The sequence below is a fragment of the Azolla caroliniana genome, unplaced genomic scaffold (assembly GCF_043228905.1).
Source record: "Azolla caroliniana isolate FFs.n. ecotype wild unplaced genomic scaffold, voAzoCaro1.0.p SCAF_2, whole genome shotgun sequence".
In the NCBI taxonomy this organism is placed as follows: domain Eukaryota; kingdom Viridiplantae; phylum Streptophyta; class Polypodiopsida; order Salviniales; family Salviniaceae; genus Azolla; species Azolla caroliniana.
This window is the reverse complement of record NW_028230437.1, coordinates 14,396,225-14,412,672: the sequence shown is the minus strand read 5'-3', so window position 1 is coordinate 14,412,672 and position 16,448 is coordinate 14,396,225. Positions and strand designations below refer to the sequence as shown.

General features: G+C 44.5%; 1 long non-coding RNA gene across 1 annotated transcript; it reads right to left on the bottom strand.

Moving 5' to 3' along the window:
• Positions 1-702: 702 nt before the first annotated feature.
• LOC147867401 (uncharacterized) lies at positions 703-1,902 on the bottom strand. The gene is made up of 6 exons (XR_015532395.1): positions 1,873-1,902; positions 1,638-1,753; positions 1,380-1,498; positions 1,218-1,274; positions 904-977; positions 703-786 (listed from the first exon to the last, which is right to left on the bottom strand). It is a non-coding gene; the product is annotated as an uncharacterized LOC147867401 (long non-coding RNA).
• Positions 1,903-16,448: the final 14,546 nt, after the last annotated feature.

Below are 16,448 nucleotides of genomic sequence, written 5' to 3'. Positions count from 1 at the left end.
CCCTAGTGGTATATACATTGTGCTTGGTTTATAAGGTTGTGGGCTCAAGTGTTGAAATATTACTGAATTCAATATTTAAATTTATTTTTATATCGTGAAGCAAATCCTTCACAACAACGTCGAGGACGCCTTGAGAATCGATGTTGTTTGCTGAGTTGACATGCTTCGCATACTTGGTCGATTCGTTTCGACTCAAATGTCGGAAGTCCGATGACGACTCCCTTGGTTTGCATAGCTCAGAGCCGTTGGAGGTTTATACGGCCGATTCTCTTGTGCCACAACTCGATGCTTGTCTCGGTTTTGAGACTTTTAGCGTACATTGACGATTTCACCTCATTCAAATCGAGGATGAGCATTCGGCCGTCTCTCCGCCCCTTCTTGATGTCTTCTGAGATGTAGCCTTGCTCCACGATTTTGTTAAGATTACCTATTTACACCACAAATGATAAAACATACATGGGTTATGAGAATAAAGACAAAATATGAGTTACAAAGAACAATAAGAAAAAGACAAAACAACAGTTACAAAGAAGTAACGGCTAGTTGTTACTTCTTTGTATATATATATGTATGAAGTATTGTTTAGTGATGTGTGTGATACTACATCTAGAGTTGTTACTGTAGGTTCTTACATTGTAATACACATGTCTTAATATAATATCTTACCTTGTTCTACATTCTTCGACAACTCTCTCTCGTTCTTTGTTGTCAATCCAGCCCATTATGTTCTGAACTTTTCTTACATGGTATCAGAGCTTAGTTGCACGATCTGAATCTCATATTCCCCTATAACCAACAAAACTCACCACAGATTATTTCAAATAAACAAATCTCAGTACTATCACTATGGCAAGCTCAAGCAGAAAATTACCTTGGAAAAATTAACGGAGAAAACTACAAAACCTGGAAGACTCGAATGGAGCTGCTACTTGATGTTGAGGAGCTCCTCGACATCACAACTGGCGCTAGTCCAGAACCTGTAAAACGGGAGTCAAACGAATGGCATGAGTGGCGAAAGCTGGATAAAAGAGCTAGACTAGAGATAATGTTAAATGTAGTTGAAAAGCAGTCAGAAATTATTCGAAAATCACATCTGCAGCTGCGATGTGGGCAAAACTGAAGGAACTATACGAACCTCAAGATGGTACAACTAAACTCCACACCTTAGCTACCATGTTTAATATGTGTGTTTTACAGGAAGAAGAAGATGTTCCTACCTTCTTATCAACTTGGGAGGCAGCCATGGATGATGCAACTACCGTCGACAACTACATCTCAGAAGACATCAAGATTGGATTAGTGCTAACCAAACTCCCTGAATCTTGGGGAAGATTCATCACTATGCATAGTAGCACGACAATATTTTCTGAGCTACTTACTAAGATCTGCCATGAAGACATTCAACGACAAAAGAAGAATAATGCTCAACCAATCACAATGGTTGTCTCCATCAATCGATTCCAAAGGGGTCATCCAGCAAACCAACAAAGGTATAGACCTGATAATGTAAGAAATAATGAGTCTAATAATAACAAAACATACATTAAGAGTAAAGCACAAAAATACTATGGGAACAACTCACGGCAAAATGGAAGCTTTAGAATCATCTATAGATATTGCAAGAAGGAATGACATACCGATCGAGTATGTCGCCTCAAGCAAGCAGAGAAGAACTCCAACCGACCCCAGGCATATAATGTGGTTATCCAACAAGAAGATGATAGAAATCCAGAATACTCTTTTGAAGAAGCACCTGAACAAAATGGAGAACATGATGAAGAAGAGTACATTCAAGCATATAATGCAAACACATTTGAAGAAAATCAAAATGAAGATGATAGCACCTGGTTCTTGGATATTGGGGCTACTCACCATCTAACATATCGAAAAGACTAGTTGGACAACTATTGTAAAGAATTGGGTATGATTCTTGTGTAGCGGAAGAGATGTGTGTTATGTGTATGTGTGAGAGGAATTAGAGAAGAGAATAGAAACACAAGATAGATAAGCTAAAGAAATGAAATACTCAAGAAGAAGATGTATATTCACAAGTAGAATGAGAAATACAAAATGTAGCATAATAAGGAGTCACAACCAACTTAATATGAAGTATGAGGAGGGTGCTTTATATAGAGTCACCCTCTCTCTTCATTAACTTTATAACAACCACTCTCTCTCTTAGGGAATGTGAAGACTCTTAGTCATGGGGAATATGTAACTCATTAGTTATGTGTCATAGAATATGATTCTATGACACATAGTTAATGTGTAGAGAGTAGTGGTGTGACTCTTGACCTTTGAGTAATCATGGATTCTCAAAAGGTGTGTTCACACATTGCACTATGTTGAGCTTGATTCTCAAGAACTATCAAGAGCTCCCAATACCATTGAAGGTCACCTTCGGAGACAAAGGTCAAAAAGTGGTAGTTGGGAAAGGTAATATCAAATTAAGACTCCTTAGTAATCATGTTGTACAAATTTCAGATATATACTTTGTACCTAGAATTGCAAAAAATCTATTATCTGTGGGACAAGCTATTGCCAAAGGAATGACAATCAAATTCAGCAAACAACAAGCTACCCTATACATCCAAGATGATCAACATGAGATAAAAATTGTATGTCCAAAACAAGGGCAACTATATCCTGTCAAGGCAAATCTAGGAGAAACATTAGCTGCTGAAGTACATCAAGGAGGAGTAGACAATGTGCCCCCCACCTATCTATGGCATTGTCGGTTCGGTCATCTACATACACCAACACTCAAGTTGTGTCAGAACCTAGTAAGAGGTTTACCTTCCACAATCTTTAAATCTATTGATATTTGCGAAGGATGCATGTATGGGAAAATGGCTCAAAAATCATTCCCACTAAGTAACTCAAACACAAAGGAGCTACTTCAACTTGTTCACATGGATGTATGTGGACCGATAACTCCCAACTCACTCTCCGGAGCAAGGTACTTTATAACATTCATTGATAAAACTTCGCGATTCACAATGGTTAACTTTCCTAAACAAAAGGGAAATGCATTCAAAGCATTTTGTGCATATAAGAGCTTTGTTGAAAATCAAACACAACTTAAAGTTAAAATAATAAGAAGTGACAATGGTGGGGAGTTTGTTTCACAAGAATAGGAAGCCTTTAACGAAAAAAATGGTATATTTCATCAAAAGTCAACTGTCTACACACCTCAACAAAATAGGATAGCCGAGAGAAAGAATCACACCTTATTAAATGTTGCTAGGAGTATGCTGAAGACGAGTGGAATGATCTCATGATTCTGGGAAGAAGCAGTAGCCACAACTTGTTACCTACAAAACAGAACTCCTCACCCAGGTATAGAAGGACTAGTGCCATACACCATGTGGTATGGGTACCCACTTGAGATATCACATCTTCGAGTATTTGGAGCAACCGCATTTGCATACATACAACTTGCCAAGAGGAAAAAACTTGAGGATCGATGCATCAAAGGAAAACTTATTGGATATGGGGATCCATATGGAGTAAAAGCATACAGAATTTACCTTCCCGATACAGGTAAAATAATTTTTAGTAGTTCTGTGGAGTTTGATGAGAAAAGTCTTTTTTCTAGGTCATCATATGTAATGAAAGAAACCGGGAGTGGACACCTTACCAAGGAAATCACAAAGTTAAGACTTCCTCAAGCAACAACAATGGAATCTGAAACTAGTGGGACGAACATCATCAACACCGAACTACACAACAATCATGGTGCGCCAACAACTAATGCAACAGAAAACAGAGGACAGAAACTCAACCAATTACCTCATTCTCAAATCTTAACCACTCAAGATGAGGGATTGGGAACCTCTACTGCGAAGAATGCCACCAAGCCTATGGCCACAAAATCAGCCACTCGAAGTCTCGAACCTGAGGATGTGCTAGTGCACCGCCAACAACCCAACAACTCTTCCTCAGCATCCGAATGTCGAAATTGTGAATCTGAACATACAAGTCTAGGTCACCTACAACCCTACACCTCAGAGTATCCTCAAAATCTCAAAATTGGCAATCAATTTGTCCGTCAATCTTCAAACAAGCATTAAAAAGTAAAGAAAAAGACAATTGGGTTGCAGCAATTAAATCTGAATTCTCAACACTCCAAAAGAATCACACATGGACATTAGTACCGCGGCCTTGTCACTCCAATGTCATCACTTGTAAGTGGCTTTTTACGAAGAAATATGATGCCCTAGGTACTCCCGTGAGGTTCAAAGTGAGATTAGTAGCTCGAGGATTCTCACAAATACTAGGTGTGGACTACCATGAAACTTTTTCACCCACTCTAAAGATCACTGCACTTCAATTGATTCTTGCCATTACGGCATATTTAAATCTTGAACTTCATCATGTTGATGTTGAAACAATGTTTTTACATGGTGATTTAGAAGAAGATATATATATGGAACAACCCCAAATGTTAGATAATAATATAGACCCTAATTATGTGTGTAAACTTAACAAACCTTTATATGGCCTAAAACAATCTCCTAGACAATGGTATGCCAAGTTTCATAGGTTCCTCTTATCAATCAAATTTCAAGAATTTCAATCGGAACCTAATCTATATATAAGGAAAACAAAAACAGAATTCTTACTCTTGGGAGTCTATGTGGATGATTTACCTATTGTTGGGACATCGGAAGACTTCGTAATGGAATTTATTGCAGAATTATGACAACAATTCCCTATCAAACATCTTCGGCCACTAGAACATTTTCTTGGGATTCATGTAAAAAGGAATCGAACTCTAGGTACACTCTCCCTATCACAAGAAAACTTTGTTGATAATATACTAACCAAGTTTGATATGTTTGAGTGTTCTCCAATCTCCACTCCCCTCACAGTACCATGCAAATTATCATCCGAAGATTCACCACATACAACTGAAGAAACTTACTTTATGAAGAATATCCTGTATCACCAAGTGTTGGGGAGCATTCGATACCTTGTCAACTGCACTCAACCCAACTGATCTCTTGCCACTAGATACCTATCAAGATTCATGGAGAATCCAGGAGTTAACCATTGTAAAGCACTTAAAAGAGTATTACGGTATTTGAAGTACACAAGGGATATGACACTTACTTACACATTAGACTCTAAAGCCCAACATTCAAATATCCAAGGTTGGCTATCAACACCACTACATGGTTGGACGGATGCAAATTGGGGGGGGGGGGGGACAAGGATACCTCTCGATCCACCTCTGGCTATGTATTCCTATTTGTAGGTGGTGCCATTTCATGGCGAACAAAGAAACAAGCTATCGTCGCCCTCTCTTCCATTGAAGCAGAATACATAGAAGCTACTCTCACTACTAAGGAGGGACTTACCATCCTCAAAATTTCTGAATTCAAGTTATGGTGTGACAACCAATCCTGCATCAAAATCACTAAGAACCCCAAGATCACAGAGCAAAACAAGCATATCCATGCACGACATCACTTCATCTTAGAACTTCTTGAAGAATCTAACCTCTCTATTGGACATACTTCAACACAAGCTATGTGGGCTGATTTTCTTACCAAGCCAGTACCCAACGCAAAACATTGGAGTTGCTGCCACGATATTGGATTAAGTATTCATCCAAATAGATGAGTTGGCGGTGTCATAGCTAAGGGGGGTGTTAAGATTAACTGTTTACACCACAAATGATAAAACATGAGTATGAGAATAAAGACAAAATATGAGTTACAAAGAACAATAAGAAAAAGACAAAACAACAGTTACAAAGAAGTAACGGCTAGTTGTTACTTCTTTGTATATATATATGTATGAAGTATTGTTTAGTGATGTGTGTGATACTACATCTAGAGTTGTTATTGTAGGTTCTTACATTGTAATACACCTGTCTTAATATAATATCTTACCATGTTCTACATTCTTCGAAAACTCTCTCTCGTTCTCTATTGTCAATCCAGCCCATTATGTTCTGAACTTTTCTTATAGATTTGGCTGACTGAGACCAAATTCTTCATTATTGTGGGCACGTGCAAGACATTCTTGATGCAAGTTTGCTCGCCTTCTTTCCCAAATGGGACATTGCATATGTGCCGAATGGGGTGCGTGGTGTCATCTCCTGTCTCTATGAAGCCGGGTCGATCTAGTGTTCGTAAATCACGAAACCACTCTTCGTGAGATGTCATGTGATGTGAGGCGCTGGAATCACACATCTTCTCTTCGTGAGATGTCATGTGATGTGAGGCGCTGGAATCGATGAACCACACATCTTCCGAGTTGAAGGTGCTTGCAGAGTTGGAGGCCTTCATAGAGTTCGCTCTATGCCTCATTACGAACATTCCACCACGGTCGTCGTAGTCGGAATTTGGGGTGTAATTTGTAAACATTTCGCTACGATCGTCGTAGTCGGAATTCGATGCGTGATTCATGAACATTCCGCTATTGTTGTCGTAGTCGGAGTTCGATGCATAGTTTGTGAGTTGTCAACTTGTTAAAGCCGACTCACTTCTCTTTTTCCGACACTCCAGCTCGTAGTGGCCGACTTTGCCGCAATAATTGCAAGTTGCGGGCCTCGTTTGCCGACCATGTTTGGCGTGGAAGCTCCCCCTTCTTCCAAAGGTTCCTCGATGGCTTCCGTGAAGGTTTGAGTTCCCTTCATGTGATGGTTCGAATTGACCTCTTCTATCGCTGTGACCTCCTCCTCGGCCACCGCCCGAATTTGAGAAGAACATTTTTCCTTCCGACGTCTTGTTTTTGGTTCGGATGTGGTTCTCTTCGACCAATAGCATTGATTGGAGGTCGAAGAATGAAGGAGGGTTTTCTCTCGCCAAGATTGCCATCCGTAATGGATTGAATCGTTGTGCGAGGCCGCCCAAGCATACTTGAACCATCTCGTTTTTGTTGACGTTTATTTTGATGGAGCCAAGCGAGTCGCAAATGCTCTTGATCTTGGCAGTGTAGTCTGACACGTACATGCCTTTTTGCCGAATGTTGTTCAAGTCTTGTCGGAATTGAAGCTTTCGGGCGGTCATGTTGGCGGCGAACATTTTCTTTAAGTTCGCCCACGCTTCTTTAGGCGTCTTGGCGTCTCGAATGTGGCTAAGTGTGTGGTTGTGGACACATGTTGCCAAGCAATAGATGACTCGACTCGCCGCTTGCTCCCATGTTATGTAGTCGACGTTCTTTGAGTCGGGTCGATTTTCTTGAGCACCATTGATGTAGCTCCAATACCCTTGGCCAACGAGGTATTGGGTCATCTTGTACTCCCAAGATGAATAATTGCTCCGGTCTAGCTTTTCACTAGGGAGCAAGCTAACCATTTGTGTGTTCATGTTGATTGTGTCTTCTCTTTTTTTGCTTTTCTTCCTTCGATCACGTACACGTGCTATGTAGTGGGAGCTGGATGCGAATGAACGGGTGTGTGCAAGGATGCACTCAAATTAGGGCTTATGTACATAATTCATATATGTAAATACCAAGGTTTAATAAGTACTAGACAAAGTTAGTTTATTCAGTACTTTAACGATCCCGCAAAGGGAGGGGAATAATAGGATATGAGAGGAGTAAATTGTGTGAGGGATCGCTAATAGGAACGACTGTCATCAATGCATGATGTAACGAACTCCCCTTGGTGCTTTAAAAGGGGGACGTTTCAACAGTTTAGGGATCCATGGTTTTGGAGGGAAAAGTTTTGTTGATTTTGAGATCTGAAGCTCTGTTGCTCTCTCTGTTTTGCTCTGTGCTGATTCAGTGAACGAAGGTGAGGCCTCTGCTCGCATAGGAAGCCCAAGCTATCCCGACTAGAGGCCCAACCATTTAGTGGATGCAAGTGTCTGTAGGGCTCGAAGCTCTACTACCGGCTGAGTCCGGTTGTATTTTCCCCTATCTTAAGTAAATTAATTATTTGTTGCTTTGATCTTCCTATATCTTTCGGTTTCTACTTGTAGTCCCGTCTTTGCTCCTCTCATCTGTTTGTGCATACCCGAGTGTGCGAGCCCGTGTGCTCCTCATCCAATATCCAAAGACTAGTCCGGATTAGATATGTGTCTATGCTGGAATCCGGCGAAGTTACCTGGAAACAATTCGGGCAACCTCTCTCGCTTCCCTTACCGACTCCTTAGTCTAAGACCCCAGTGGTCCTACCCATTTTGACTCATACACATTGATATCCATGACACCGCATCACCACCCAAAGTGGTGTGTCTTTCCACTTCTTCGGATGCCGCCATATCTTACTGTCCCTCAAGAAGTACTTGTACGCCTTCTTCTGGATTCAACCAGCCTCGTCCTTCATCCACGCTGCATTTGCCATCATCGTGCTTAGGAACCTTCCTATCTGAAGCCACTCCCCATCGTAATCATCCTCGTTGAACTCGTGCAGGGTTGGGGTGCTTCGCCCATTTGCCAATAATCGAGCCAACTCAAACAAGTCCACACCGACTTCTTCGTTTTCCAATACCATTCCTTCTTCATTGTTGTATCGTGCTCTCGACAACATGTCGGCCATGGCGTTGTCTTTTTCGGAGATGTGTTGTATCTCCATATTGAGGGACTTAATGTACATGATCCACCTGAGCATTGGCAGGTTCGGAGTCACGCATCCGAAAACCATACCGAGAATCGGGAGGCAATCCGTCTCAATTATTACTTCTGCCCCGATTAAGTAATCTTTGTCAGCCTTACCCGGCAAAAAGATACCCCACAGTTCGCACTTAACTTGGGCATATCCTCGTTGCCGCTCGCTTAGGACCTTTGCTTTGAACCGGATGACGAATCTCATCCCAACTTCGTCCTCCTAGTTGATTACCCATCAGATTCCCGTTGGACTTGTGTCGACCATCACATAGATCGGAGTGTCCGTCCTATACAGAGCTTTCCGGAGGGCTAGCGCCGCCATCATCATTCCCTTTAGTCTCCAAACCTCCTACAAGTGCTCTTCTCTCCAATCAAACTTCTGCCCCTTCTTCAACAAGTCATATAGTGGCTCGACAATATGTGCATAGTGCGGGATCCAGTTGTGGTAGAATGCACAAGCCCGTGAGAACCGTCGAACCTCAGTGGTTGTCTGACACTTGTAACGGACACACCAACCGCGGACTGGGATGGAGCAAGGATGATGGGGCTACGAGCGATGCGGCTAGAAACTCGGGAACGACAAAAGAGAATGAAGATAGAGATAAAGATCAAGGAGACAAGATGGGACGAAACGAGAATACTAAATTGATGTGTCAATGACTCGTATTGAATCCTTTGAAAGAGACCAAGGAGGCTACAAGTATTTATACAAGTTTCGAGATTGAATATCTCTAGAATATACTTGAGAAATATCTCTAGAATATACACGTCTAGAATATACCATACAATATTTCTACAATATACTAACAACTAGAATATTCTGATTCTGGAATGTACTATATGCTAGACTATACAATACTAAACTATTATATACAAATACATGCTCACAACATTCCTCCTTCATGACTGCGATCTTTTCCAGAGAAGGTTTCCGACCATATGATCCGCATAAGTGTCCAACCACCACGATCTCCAACTGCCCGAATGCCGACTTCTCCCCCGAAAAGGTAAGTCGCACTCCTTCCAATCGGTCCAACAGGAACTTCTGACATTGGTCCTCTCTAATCGACTCATCCTTCACATCCTCCGGACATCCCTTTATCAGGATGTCATCCAAAAATGGCATGGTGATGTCTGGGATGCAATCCCTCAACACCTTGTTCATTGCATTCACCATGTGAGCCACTAAAGTGGTACCTCGTTGTAGGGTATGCATCCGAACTAAGCCAAGACGGGTTCGCATCATCGTGATGTCCTTGTTTTCGACAGCTAGCTCGAATTGGTCATACCCTGAGTATAGATTGTCGACCGAGTAGATTAACCTTCCGGCGAAGGCCTCGGCAAACTCGTTGATGGTCCGTCTGTCCCCTATTTTCTAAATTTTCACTTTGTTGAAAGGTTACAAATCCTAGATAAAGCGCAATGTGCCATTCTTCTTTGTTGCCGTGAACCATCAATTCAAGTAAGGGGAACTTGACGGTTCGAGGATCCCCATGTCGATCTTCTCCTTGAGCAGCTCCATCAGTTTCAAGATGTTAGCTCTCGGCACCGGAATCGACTTTAGGTTCCGTGGTAAATGCGGTACCGTGAATATCACCATCAATTTGATGATGGTCAGGTCGATGCACCCGATTTCCTCCGGTGAGAATGCAAAATCTTTCCCTTGCCTTTTGAGCTTTCTCTGAAACCGGTTCTCCTCCGCCAGTAGTAGAAAGCCACCCCCATCGATCTTCAACTTCCGAAGTGTCTTGTCGGTGAACCGGTGCCCTATGTTTGCTAGATCTCGCAAGCTCAGGTTGGTCGCAACTCCCTTCATCCCCTCCCAATTGTCCTCCGGTAAGGGAGCCACGATTGGCCTCACCTTCTGGTCCACAGTCTTATACTTCGTGTTCACTCAGGCAGTTCGACCTGGCCCAAACAACCTTTCTATTGAGGTATCAAGCTCAACTTAGTTTAGCTATTTAGTTAACCACATAACTTAGTAGTTACCTAGATAGAATCTAGTTAGTGTGTTGACATTTAAACCCTTAAATAGGATCTTTTACGTGTACATAAGTGGGGATACATTCTAGATCCTCCACTACCAAGTTCATTTAATATAGGACTTACACATTTGTACCTATATTCTCCTCACACATGTGCACCCTTCCACATGACCCTAATTAACATTAGTTAACTACCTAATTATTTACATGGCATCAAAGCGTGTGGTTTAGTACATCCACGAAGCCGATTCGACTTCGTGATTGTGAGTTCGAGACGCTGACGACAAATTTGGCTATCCGCTACCGTAGTGCCACTATGTAACATGTGTACGTGACCACTGGAAGAAAACCCAAGAAGGAAGACACTCCATCAACATGAACACACAAATGGGTAGCTCACTCCCTAGTGAAAAGCTATACTTAAGAAATTATTCATCTTCAGAGTACAAGATGAACCAATACCTAGTCAGCCAAGATGCATCTTCTCAAATTCGGGTGGAACATAGGGTGTCCCTATGGAACACTTCACCAAAGGGTGGTACGGTGAGATATGGATGGACCGTGGTATCAAATGGGTCTTAATCGGTTACTAATTGGCACTGTTAATGATCGTAACACACGCGTAAGATTAATTATATTAAGCATAGGACAGTAACCAAATAGACACTAAACAATACGTAAAACAACAACGCTTCTATTAATTATCCATCCATGATTACATTCTTTCCGGCTCCTTTTATAGGTCTCTGACTTAGTTACAAACTGGTGCCAACCGGCAACCGGCAACGATCCGGTCCGGATTCGAATCGTCATACCAATTCTTGTCCGTCCGCCCACTTCTCAAAATAACATAATATTTATCTATAACAACTTCCTATCCCTAATTAAATACCCCTTTCACATTCTGGACTCTAACTGGCCCTTTGGTCTTGCCGGCCAACACATGGCACGCCCGTGGGACAATACATTGTACGTCGAACCCTCGGTTAGCCCTTTTCAATCGTCCGTCAAAATGTCTAGAATGCTTTGGTCCAAGGGTTCTAGAGATTCTTCGGGTAGTTGCTCTGTTTGTTGTGGTGACTGTTGTTGTTGTTGCTCTTCGGCTATTCCTCCTTTCTAGCTCCAGTCCTTCCGGCTCCAGTCCTTTCCGGGCTTCAGTTTCCGGCTCATCTGTTTTGGGCTCCTCTTGCTCCTGTTGTCCAGCTTGCACTAGCTCTTGCAGGTTGGGTACCTTCGGGTGCTCCACTTGAGCTATATTTGGCTGGTTCATTTCGGTTTCGGTTGCGTTCGGCGTCTGCTCCGGAGATTGCTCTTCATCACTAATGTTAATTGTCGTCGTTCTTCTAGCTGCCATTTTCCGCCTCCACTCCCGCTTGTATTGCTCTAACTGGAGTTGGGTATCCAACTGGTCGTCATCCAGCTGTCCCACCAGTTGGCACACCGCCACTAGTTGTTCTCTGGCCAAGGACAAGAAGTCATCCGATAACTCCTCCCTTATGGTCAAAACGCTTTCCGCGTCCAGTTTGTAGAAGTTATCGTCGTCCTCTGCATCCGCTCGCAGGACCTGTAACTCGGCTGCCTACTTTGCCCAATTGGACCACCACTGTACTGAACTTTCTTCAACTAACCTCTTCATCTGGTCTCGAATACGAGCCAGTCCCATCTTTGACTTATCCTTCGCGACCTACTTTTCATCCTTTAATTGCTTTATGAGGATCGCGGTTGCCTCAACTTGTCCATGATACTGCATCAGTTGTGTCTGATAAGTCATCTGAACTCTGTTCAGAGCCATCTTTGCTCGTTCCATCTCCTCATGATGCTACTGGGTAAGCTTCATTCTGTCCTTTGTCGCTTCTGCCAGCGTCTTTGCCGCTTCAACTCCCTTGGTCCTTTCTTTCGCCAATGCCGTTGTCGTCCTGTTGACTTCATCCCGGAGTTCCTGCATCTTTTCTTGCTGCCGGTCACCTTCTGCCATCAATTTCTTGTGTTCCGCCTCCAAGTGCTTGTGATCCCAGTGCAACCTGTCAAAATCCTTTGTTTTCTGTTTCAGCCTCTGATTGACTTGGCGTCCGGCCCGGTCCTCACGGTCCTTCTGTTGCCAGAGTTCTTCTTGGAGTCGCTCGATCTCGACTTCCGCCGAATGCCCGAGTTTGTCCTTTTCTTGCAATATCTTGTCTTTTTCGTACTTCAATCGGTCATATGCTTGATTAACCTTCCGTAGATTTTCCTCGGCTCTTCGGAGGTTCTCTATTGTTTTCCATTGTTCCTCCCCCCCCGGCTCTTCAGGTCTTGTTCTCTAACCCTTAAGGCCTCTTGGGCTGCTAATTCCTCTCTAAGAGTGACGAGTTCTTGTTCTTGTGCCTTATTTGCATCCAGTGCTATTTCAGTTACCAGCATCTTATTGCTTTGTTCATTCACCGGAGCCACCGGTTCTGGTAGTATTGGTCCTTCTGTGTCCTGCTTAGCCGCCTCAACTTTGGCCTACACATTTTCTTCTTCCATGCTCCGGATCCTCGCCCAGGCCTTCTCAAGTTCTTCAGTTGTGGCGAACATTCGGTCTCCCTGTGCTCTCTCCTCCATTTCTATTTACCACCTATTCGTCGATCCATCGTAGCCATTGATTGTTGGTGCCTTGTGGTCGTGCCGATTCTAGTTGTGGCGTGGCCTCTATTCTCGCCAGAAGCCCTTTTTGGATTGGTGCCTGTAGCGGCAACTCCTGCTCTTGTTGTGCATGTTGCCCTGGTGAGGTAGGCAATTGCCGAGTGCAAGAATTGGCAAATTCTGACACAAGGAACCGACCTCAGGTTGAGCTTGAGAGGGAGTGTTGAGCGAACAAGCTCAACATGGGCCAAATCCGCTGAATAAGCCAAGAGTTGAATCGAACGTGGGTTGATTGGTTGGCCGGGCTGAGTGGAATTCGGTAGGCCATCAGGGGCCTATATTACTAATTTAGTATATAGGGATATTAAAGGTTGTTAGTGTCAGGCTTAGTTAACGCGCATTAAAGTACTGACAATACTTGTGTCAGCCCACTCGTCAAGGTTTGTATAAAAAGTGATTTGTGAGAACATTGTATGTATAGAATAGAGAATATTTTTCTCATAGAAATTTTCTGTTGTCCGCTCTCTCTCTCTCTCTCTCTCTCTCTAGTACTCCATGTTCTGTGTTGACTAGCTATTCATCTTCCGGATACCCAACCGACTGTCGGTTCACAAGCTTCTGCACATAAATCTTTACAAGGACCATTGCCTGTTCACCAAAACAACAGATGGGTCACCCATCTTGCTCATCATTTACGTGGAAGACATGCTACTCTTCGGCCGACATGCCAAAGAGTTCGTTGAACTTGTTCGGCAACTGCGGTTGAAGTTTGCCATGAAGAACCTTGGTCTGGTAAGACAAATTCTGGGGATGAAGATCAGTCAGTTTCGGAATCGACAACAATTGTTTCTATCTTAAGCCGACTATATTGGACGTGTCTTAGAATGTTTCAACATGCAATCGACAAAACCTGCTTCGACCCCACTCCTAATTAGCAGCCACTGCATGTGCACAAGGTAACCCCATATCCTGCCATTGTCCACAAGTACATATCTTCTTATCCACATAAACAATCCTAACATGTTTCGGAGTATGGATCCCAAAAACATCATTGGTATATGGCAAAATACAGTATAGTCTTCCACGTTGTATGGATTCTCTAATGAATTTCTCTGCATATCCAACCAATGCATCATGTGTTATCTCTCCATTAACCCTCCTTTCATAAAACCGACTCGGCACAAAAGACTATGGCATCCTTGTTAAAGGTACGTTGTCGCGTTGCTACGCGCGTGCGTGGAGAACGAGGCGGGACTACTAGGGTCTTGGACCGAGGAATAGGTGAGGAAGCGAAAGGAGAGAGAGAGAGAGAGAGAGAGAGAGAGAGAGAGAGAGAGAGACGCTCACACACGGATAGACAAAGAAGCGTGCGGGAACGCAGCCCAATCAACACAAGTGACACAAGTTGGGCAGGAGATAGAGTATAAGAACACGTAAATAAATATATGTATGCATATGACTCGAACGGTTACAGCCGATCAGGTCGGCGAGATGGGTGTCGACGCTTGATCACCCACGCACACAAGGGAGCAAGATGGAGATTTTGCCGGAAGCACACGGGCGTTCGACGGAGCAGAATCAGTCTCTCGAGAACCTGCGCAAAGAAAGCTATGGAGAACGACAGAGGAGAAGAGCTCGGTCCCAGTCCGACAGCACTTCGTCCCCTCTAGCGCGCGATACCTCTCTCCCCCCCGTCTCCCTCTCCTTTATAGCTCAAGGAGGGAGGTCGTTCACCCGTTTACATCACATTAATTCTCTGTCCTTCCGGACAGAGATACTCCTCGATTTCCCCTATAGAATATTGCTACCTAGGATTTAACCTTTGTGCCTACCTATCTACTATACAACAAGGGGCGTGCCCACGTGTAAGGGCCGGTTCACACACACTATACACGGTTTGCGCCTGGGGACGGTTTTCTTCACAACATCCGCCCCCACCTAACCGCGCATCCACCGGTATGCGCCAAATTGGGTTCCTATGGGAGAAAACCGATCCTTGCTCTTATTCCTCATTTACTGGTTCATCCTTCGCCTCGGTCTGCTCGTCGTCGTTGTCCATGCCCCCTAGCCCCGGCTCCCCGTCGTGTCGTTTCTTGAACGCTTTGATCCTCTTCCCCGCTACCGGTATCGCCATTCTCGTACCGTCGAGCTCCGCGAGATGGTACATCCCATTGCCGTTGGCGCCTCTTACTACGTAAGGCCCGAACCACCTCCTCGCAAACTTCCTCGTGGCCCTGTGCTAATTGTCGAGGCTGTTGTCGTAGACTAGCACCTAATCGCCTTCCTCGATCTTCCTTGGCCTGAACCGGTGTGTTCGGTTGAACCGGGCTTTGTTCCTTATCCTCGCTACCCGAAGTTTCTCCGCGGCTCGCTCTACGTCCTCCGGCCTCCGCTCGAGCTGTCGAATCCGCGCCGCCAACAGTTCCTCTCGGCTCATCTCATCCCTCCAGTCCACCGTGGCCCACGAGGAGATCGTTCGCTCTATTGGCATGATCGGCTTCTGTCCGAACATCAGCTCGGTCGGCATGAACCCGGTTACTGAACTGTGCGTAGTCCGGTCCGCCCACAAGGCATAAGGTACCAGCCATGGCCAGTCCCCGACTTGGCCTCCGCACGCCCGTACTAGCGCTTTGACAATTGGCCCATGTCCACGCTCCACCTTCCTGTTCGCCTCCGGATTGTACGTTGTGGTGAGCGAAAGTTTGACTCCTAGCCGGTCGAACAACTCTTCGGCTTCTTCTGCGTCCAACTCACCACGGTCAGCCACGATCTTCCCTACGCACCCGTATCGGCATACTACGTCCTCAATCAAAAACCGGCACACGACTGCCGTCGTCTTGTTCTGCAGGTCTCGGCCTTCAACCTGGTTCGTTAGATCTTCCTGAGCCAGCACCAGATACCGCATCTGTCCTACCCCCATCGGCATCGTCACCAAATCCACCATCCACTTGAAGTGGAAGGTCGGAGGGTACGTCGGGTGAAGCTCGTCCCGATGTCGGATCATGGACTGCACCTGGCAGCTTTCGCAAGTCGTCACGAACCGATGCACGTCCCGGTATAGTCCCGGCCACCAGTACTTCCCCTTTAGCTTTTCGAACGTGGCCCACGTTCCACGGTGTCCGGCCCACGGGCTATCGTGGTATGCCGCCAGCAAATCCTCCTGTTCCTCCTTCTTCGCCACCACTCGGAGTGGGATGCCGTTCCTCTTCTTCGGGTGTTTCCATATGTACCCATCCCAGAGAAAGAATCGGTACGCTTTCTTCCGGATCCGGTTGGCCTCATCCTTTGTCCATGCCG